The sequence below is a fragment of the Aotus nancymaae genome, unplaced genomic scaffold (assembly GCF_030222135.1).
Source record: "Aotus nancymaae isolate 86718 unplaced genomic scaffold, 86718_ANA_hifiasm-v0.15.2.pri h1tg000041l, whole genome shotgun sequence".
Classification (NCBI taxonomy): Eukaryota; Metazoa; Chordata; class Mammalia; order Primates; family Aotidae; genus Aotus; species Aotus nancymaae.
Genome location: NW_026988455.1, coordinates 31,220,762 through 31,228,745, shown reverse-complemented (window position 1 = coordinate 31,228,745; position 7,984 = coordinate 31,220,762).

Below are 7,984 nucleotides of genomic sequence, written 5' to 3'. Positions count from 1 at the left end.
GTCAAATTAATTACAAAAAAAGTGATTAATGGCATGTACTTTTAGTATTTTATATCCTACATATCTTATATTGAAATCATTTTCTCCATTGGCTGCCCCATTTTTGACCTTCTATTCTGCACCTAGCACTGCTCAGGATGCTGGGTATTACTAATGAACAAAACATATGGTTCCAGACTCTTGGGGATCTTATAGTCTAGTGGGCAAGAACAATGGTGAATAAGTAAAAAAATAAACAAGTAATTTAAATTATAAGTGGCATGAAGGCAACAAAATCAAGGACCTAGAAAGAGAAATTCCACTTGACCCAGCAATCGCATTAGTGGGTATATATCCAAAGGATTATAAATTGTTCTACTATAAGGACATATGCACACGAATGTTCACTGCAGCACTGTTTGCAATAGCAAAGACCTGGAACCAACCCAAATGCCCATCGATGATAGACTGGACTGGGAAAATGTGGCACATATACACCATGGAATACTATGCAGCCATAAAAAATGATGAGTTTGTGTCCTTTGTAGGGACATGGATAAACCTGGAAACCATCATTCTCAGCAAACTGATGCAAGAACAGAAAATCAAACACCAAATGTTCTCACTCATAGGTGGGTGCTGAACAATGAGAACACATGGACACAGGGAGGGGAGCATCACACACACTGGGGTCTGTTAGGGGGAAATAGGGGAGGGACAGCAGGGGGTGGGGAGTTGGGGACAGATAGCATGTGAGAAATGCAAGATATAGGTGATGGGGACGAAGGCAGCAAATCACATTGCCATGTGTGTACCTATGCAACAATCTTGCATGTTCTTCACATGTACCCCTAAACCTAAAATGCAATTAAAAAAGAAAAAGAAAATAATTGGGGTAGGGATACAGGGTTCAGGGTAGCTCAAATTTAGATAAAAAGGTCTGAAGACCTTGCCATGGGTGACAATGAAATCCAGACCTGGAAAATTAGAAAGAACCAACTTTTTAAAGAAAATGGAGAGAAAAATTCCAAAACATGCCAAGGCGGTATAGAGCCTGTTGTGTTTGGGGTACTAAAAGAAGTATAAGTTTGCTGAAACATGAAGATTAATGTGGGGAAGGAGTTGGAAAGATTCTAAAGAGAGATTTTTGAAGCATTTTGGTCTTTTAGTGGCTGCCTGAGAATTTCTGGAAAAGTGATTAGGTACTGATGTTTTTCAATCAGAAACAGAAACTGAAGCTGAATTTGCAAAGTTCTTTGTGTAAAATGAAGAACAGTTCAGCTATCCATATTCAAGAATGGGACAATTTGTAATAAATACTGTGTAGCTCATGATAGAGTTCAAGTATTTTTAAAAATAATAAACTTGAGTTTTAGGCAGTTGTAGGTTTACAGAAAAATAAAAATGAGCAGAAAGTATGGGAAGCTCCCAATAACACCTTTGCCCTCCAACCTCATTCATTCTCCTATCTCCCATGACACATACCCCATACACAGTTTTCCCTATAATTAACATATTCCATTAGTATGGTATACTAGTTACAATTGACGAACCAATATTGATACATTGTTAACTGAAGTCCATAGGATTTTACATTTGATGTATTCTTTGTGTTGTACAGTTATATGAGTTTTTAATTTTGTAAATTATCCTTTATTTTTTCTATTATTTTGAAAAAAGTTTTAATTTTGTTCCCTTCTTTTTAATATATTTTTTATTTCAATAGCTTTTGGGGTACAAGTACTTTTTGGTTACATGAATACTATGCAGCTATAAAAAGAACAAGATTACCTCCTTTGGAAAAACATGGATGGAGCTGGAGGCCATTATCCTTAGCAAACTAATGCAGGAACAGAAAACCAAATGCCATATATTCTTACTTATAAGTGGCAGCTAAATGATGAGAACACAGGGACACATGGAGGGGAACAACAGACACTGGGGCCCACCTGAGAGTGGAAGATATGAAGAGGAAGAAGACTAGGAAAAATAACTAATGGGTACTAGGCTTAATACCTGCATTATTTAATAATCTGTACTACAAACCTCTGTAACATGAGTTTACCTATATAACAAACCTGCACATGCACCCTTGAACTTGAAAGTTTTTTAAAAAGCATAATCCAGAAAGCTGGAGAATAACTAGATGTCAGGAAAATTCTGTGCTGGACCAGGGCTGTGTATGGTATAAAAGAAAGTTTTTGAGACATCTCCAAGAAAATGCATTTAGAAGGTTTTTTTTTTTTTTTTTAGATAGAGTTGTCTCACTCTGTTGCCCACGCTGGAGGGCAGTGGTACAATCTCGGCTCACTGCAATCTCTACCCACCAGGTTCAAGTGATTTTTCTGCCTCAGCCTCCCAGGTAGCTGGGCTTACAGACATATGCCACCACACCCAGAGAACAATAAATAACTCAGAATTACCTTTAAAAAAGAAAATTTGGCTGGGCATGGTGGCTCACACCTGTAATCTCAGCACTTTGAGAGGCCAAGGTGGGTGGATCACTTGAAGCCAGGAGTTCGAGACAACCTGGCCATCATGGAAAAACCCTGTCTCTACTAAAAATACAAAAATTAGTTGGGTGTGGTGGCATATGACTGTAAGCCATATCTGTGAAGAGGTGCCTTCTGACATGACTGTAAGATTCCTGAGGCCTCCCCAGCCACGCGGAACTGTGAGTCGATTAAACCTCTTTCCTTTATAAATCACCCACTCTCCAGCAGTTCTTCACAGCAGCCTAAGAACAGAATAATACACTCTCCTTATACCAAATGCATAGAAGCAGCACAGAACAGCCCAGTCACAGCTGTCTGTGGCTGGTTAACAGCTTGACTATCCTGGGTATGAAATCATTGGATCCTCCATTGAGGGGAGACACAAATCTTAGGGGACAGGCTTGCCTGGTTGGCTTCCTGTTTATTCACAGAATTTTCTTGCTGTAAGGCACATGGTCTGTCCGTGCCAATTTAGGACAAATGACTTTCACAGGTGATGAGCTGTTCCTTATCTCCTTTGAAATCAGAGAAAGATAAAAGAGCTTAAATGTGAACATGTTAGATCTAAAGCAATGAGAAATGCCTCTGACAGAGTTGTCTGATCACAGGGATGGGTTACTAAATTAGATTGTGACACTTGAGAAATATTAACTGAATTGAACTGAACTTCATGAGGGTAATCATGTATTCAGAAATGATCTTAATACTGTTAGGCAAAAGACAGCAGTTCTAACACCATACCATTTAAAGAAGGTAGATATTCTATGGATGTTATATAAATAATAAGTAATTACACTGGGGAAAGGGGAAAAGGAAGACCCACAACTTTTAATGTTGCAACAGTGAAAAATAATCGTTGTATTTTAACAACTTGCTACTCAAAGTTTAGTCTATGGACCAATAGCATCAGCATTTCCTGCAAACTTGTCAAAAATGCAGAATCTCAGGTCCCACCCCAGACCTGCTGAATCAAAATCTGCATCTTAACAAGATCCCAAAGAGATTTGTATGACATTGAAGTTTGGACACACTGATTTAACAGATTCACAGACACCAGATGAAAAGAGACATTAGAAAAGGTCTTAACTAATCCCCTCATTTTTCAAATTTGAAAACTCACCAAAGTTTCATATTAAGACAAGATAAATGTCAAATGATCAATTAGTGTTAGAGTTAAATCTAGATCCTGGCTAGGCACAATGGCACATGCCTGTAGTCCCAGCTACTTCAGAGGCTAAGGCAGGAGGATTGCTTGAGCCCATGAGCTCGAAATTAGCCTGGGCAACAGAGCAAGATCCCTTCTCTAATAGATAGGATAGATAGATGATAGATAGAAAGATAGATACATAGATAGATACATAGATAGATAGATAGGTAGACAGATAGATAGACAGATAGACAGATAGAGCGTACACTAGTGCTCTGTTCATGGTCCATTCTATCAGCCAATTACTTCCAAGTACCTAATAAAAAATTTTTAGATTACTTTATTAGCCTGTTTCCTATCCCCTCATCATCTAATTTGATATTAGTATTTATATTAGCATTAGTATGTTAGTTCCAGATTTGATATCTTTAAAAGTTTATCAGAAATGAATCCTCTGTCAAAGAATAAACCTGTTAATAGGATGATTTACTGAATGCCAGGGTTATGCATTTAAAACATCTTCTTTCTTCCAGTTATCACTGATGCAATCAAAGGTATGGTGAGAGATTGCTGGAAATGACTAAATGTGTTTCATTTTAAATTGATAACTTTGTAAAGAGGGTGAAAGGATATTGGAGAGGGAAGGAGGCAAGAAAACAAGGGAAAGTGGGAGGGGACAGCAGGAGTCAGTGGATGATTCTGCTCTGGATTGCCTGTCTGACATCACTGGCTTAACATTTGTATTTCAGTCCATCGCCTGACTAATAACACCATGTAGTGAAATAAAGCACCCATTCTGGAGGTAATTGTTATGTGGTGGAATATAAACAAGCCCCATTCTGCAGTATATTTACCACAGTGCATATTTACGAGTTGGGTTTAATTAAAAGTCGGGAACACTAGAGCTATTTTTTAACTAGATGCCTATTATCTAGTGTCAAATGCTTGGTTTTAATCATGCATTTTATATCATCGTGACCTAGATCACTGCCTGTGACATATGAGATAGTGTGTTGTCTTTCCTGAGAAGATGTAGCAGGGCTTGATGGATGTTTTCTCATTCCTAACCTCATTACTACCAGCTTCCCATCCATCTAATAAAATGCTATGATAGAGAGTGGGAAGGTGCTATAAATCATAATATTCCAGCCGCTTCGAGCAGATTCATTAGAAATGCTGACTATATATCTCACAAACAGAAAGTCAACACACAAAGTAGGTTGCTGCTTCTTCCCAGGATCAAGGCACCCTGTTCCCTGCCTTATCCTCTCCCAGTGAAACAAAGGTTCTTTTTAAATAGCAAAAATCTGTCATTTAATGAAAAACTGGGTAGCCCTCTGTCTTAACATGATTTATCCAAGATAGAATTGATACATATTAGGTTCAGTCTTACCATAAACAATCTGACCATTATTCCTCTGATTGGAAGAGCTGTCGACTTCTAAGTGTTCAGGAAACAGATACAGTTAAAATAGTTTAGGTTTTGGAGTTTTTGACACTACTGTTTTTTCCCTGAGAAAGAAAAGGACCCTGGTATGTTCTTTATGATTAAAGTAGAAGTTGTCAAAGAGATGAGTGAGAGCTCTGACATCACCATTTCTTCAGGTAATGGGGCATGAAACCTTGGTGAAATCCTTGGCTTCTCCCTCTCTTTTGATTACTCATTTGTTCATTCATTGAACAAACATTTCATGAGGACCTACATGGGCTAGGTATCATACTAGGTGCCAGGTTACAACCGTCAATAAGACATGGCCTTCCTTCAAGGAGCTTGCACGTTAGGTGAAAAAACAGAGTGGAATGGGAATACAAAGGAGGAAGTCCTAACCCCTTCTAGAGCAGGGTGGTGGTGGTCAAGGAAGGCTTACAGGATGATATGAAATCTAAGTTAACTAGATAAGAAGGGAGGGGAACAGAGTTCCAGATAGAAAGAGCAGAGCATGTGCAAAGATTCAGAGCTGTGAAAAGGATATCCAAGTTTAGCACAGCTGAGACCAAGAGGTACAAGGAGTGGCAAGAGAAAAAGGAGTTCAGAAGTAATAATGGTCGTACCATGAAGGGCCCGGTATTCTTTATAAGTAAGGTTAAGCTATTCTGAGAGCAACAGAAAAGCATTAAACACGTTTAAGCAGAGTAGTCACAGGGCAGGTTTTGCATTTTACAATCATCACTCTCTCAACAGTGAGGAATGGGTGGGGGCAGGGGCAGAAGACAAGGATTAAGTTAGGGAAAATAGCAAGAAAGACAGAAACAGCTGGGTGCAGTGAGTGGCTCATGCCTGTAATCCCAGCACTTTGGGAGGCCAAGGTGGACGGATCACCTGAGATCAGGAGTTCGAGACCAGCTGGACCAACATACAGAAACCCCGCCTCTACTAAAAATACAAAATTAGCCAGGCATTGGTGGCACACGTCGGTAATCCCAGCTACTCGGGAGGTTGAGGCAGGAGAGTCGCTTGAACCCAGGAGCTGGAGGTTGCAGTGAGCCAAGATCATGCCATTGCACTCCAACCTGGGCAACAAGAGTGAAACTCCTAAAAAAAATAAAAGAAAAAGACGGAAGCAGTAAGGTAGGCCTAAGATGTGAGAATGGAGGACACTAGCAGCAGCTGAGAACTATTTATGAGTTACAGATGACAGGAATGGTAAATGATTTGAACACTATCTGGTCACCAAGTCTATTAGTTCTTTTTTTCAAATGAAGCTTTATGAAGCTGTTTCTATTTGTTCTCTTAGATACCATAGGCTACTCCCAAGACCTTAAGCCCTGTGCTGTATCCTAACTGACCTCCATATCTGGGCTGACCACGATAGTCTCCAATCCATGTTCTACAACATGATAAGTTCTCATAGGCCTGTTCTCTGTCCCAGAATCTCCTGTGACTGCCATGTACCTGACCCCACTGTCTACAGCAATAGTCTTTAAACTACAATTTCTGCACACCACACTGTCCTACAGTGTTCACTGTAACTTACTTTTCTGCCCAAATCACCTCTGTTGTATTCTGGCTTGATTTCCTACTGTAGAAATGACTACGCTATAAGCAACCTCACCTGCAAACCTTCAGTCATGTTGTTCTGCCTTTATCTTCTGCTTGTCAGAATTCAGTCAGTGTGTGAGGACTGTTTCCATAACTGTAAAAGTCAGTGAACAAATTGGATGGTGTTTAAGTTATAAGACAAGCTTACTATTCCGTGACTCATTTTAAACCTCATCTCCTTGTGAGCCCATCCCTGGTCACTCCAGCCTTCGCTGAACTCTTCTTTTTGAATTTGGTCACTCCCTTTTCCTGCCCTCCGCCACATTTAAGAGCATAGAAACCAGAATCAAATAACTCAGATCAGGTCCTGGCTTGATCATTTACCAGCCGCATGATATTTGGGAAGTTGCCCTCTTTCTAAACCTCAGCTTCCTTATCTGTAAAATGAGGATAATAAAAGTTTCTGCCTTGAAGAATTCTTGCAAAGATTAAATGACATAATCCATTTAAAGCAATTAGCATGATGCTTAAAATTTATTAAGGCATTTTATAAGAGTTGATAAAAATCAGTGTGACAGCCTTGTCTCTGCTTATGACTCTGTTATAAGTAACTTGAAGTCAGGGAGGACAGCTTCTTTTATAATACTGACCACCTCCCCCATTCCAAAGCCTGACAGGATCACATAGGAGATGGACTGATATTTATAGTACTAACAAAAAAAGCTGGATGTGGGGTAGCTTGTGCCTGTAATCCTGGCACTTTGGGAGGTTGAGATGGGAGGATTGCTTGAGCTCAGAAGTTCAAGACCAGCCTGGACAACATAGCAAGACCTTGTCACTGCTGGGAAAAAAAACAAAAAAAACAAAAAAAACCACCACCACTAGCTACACATAGTGGCCTGCAGTCCCAGCTCCTAGGGAGGCTAACACGGGAGAATCACTTAAGCCTGGAAGATTCAAGCTGCAGTAAGGTGTGATCGTGCCACTGCACTCCAACCTGGGCAATGAAGGAAGACCCTGACTCAAAAAAATAAATAAAAACAAGTGAGTGTAGCACAAATAAATTTTATTACAGCTCAGGTATGTCACATGTCCAATTTTCTTTATTGTCTAAATCTGATAACAGCTTCATTCTACTGTACTGTAGAAAATTCAGTGTTAGTCATTATTGCCCCTACAGGGAGGAGAGATCCCAAGGTGTTGTGTGGCACCAGAGTATCAAGTAATTCTCACACTGTTCACACTGGCATCCTGAGATGCCCCATGAGCCAGTCCATAAGGTTCCTGTAAGTCACAGGCAGCTTAGCTGCTTCTCTGCCTTGCATGGCATATAGGAAACTGGACCACATTTGGAACTCCTAAACTCAGGGTGCAACTCCCAGT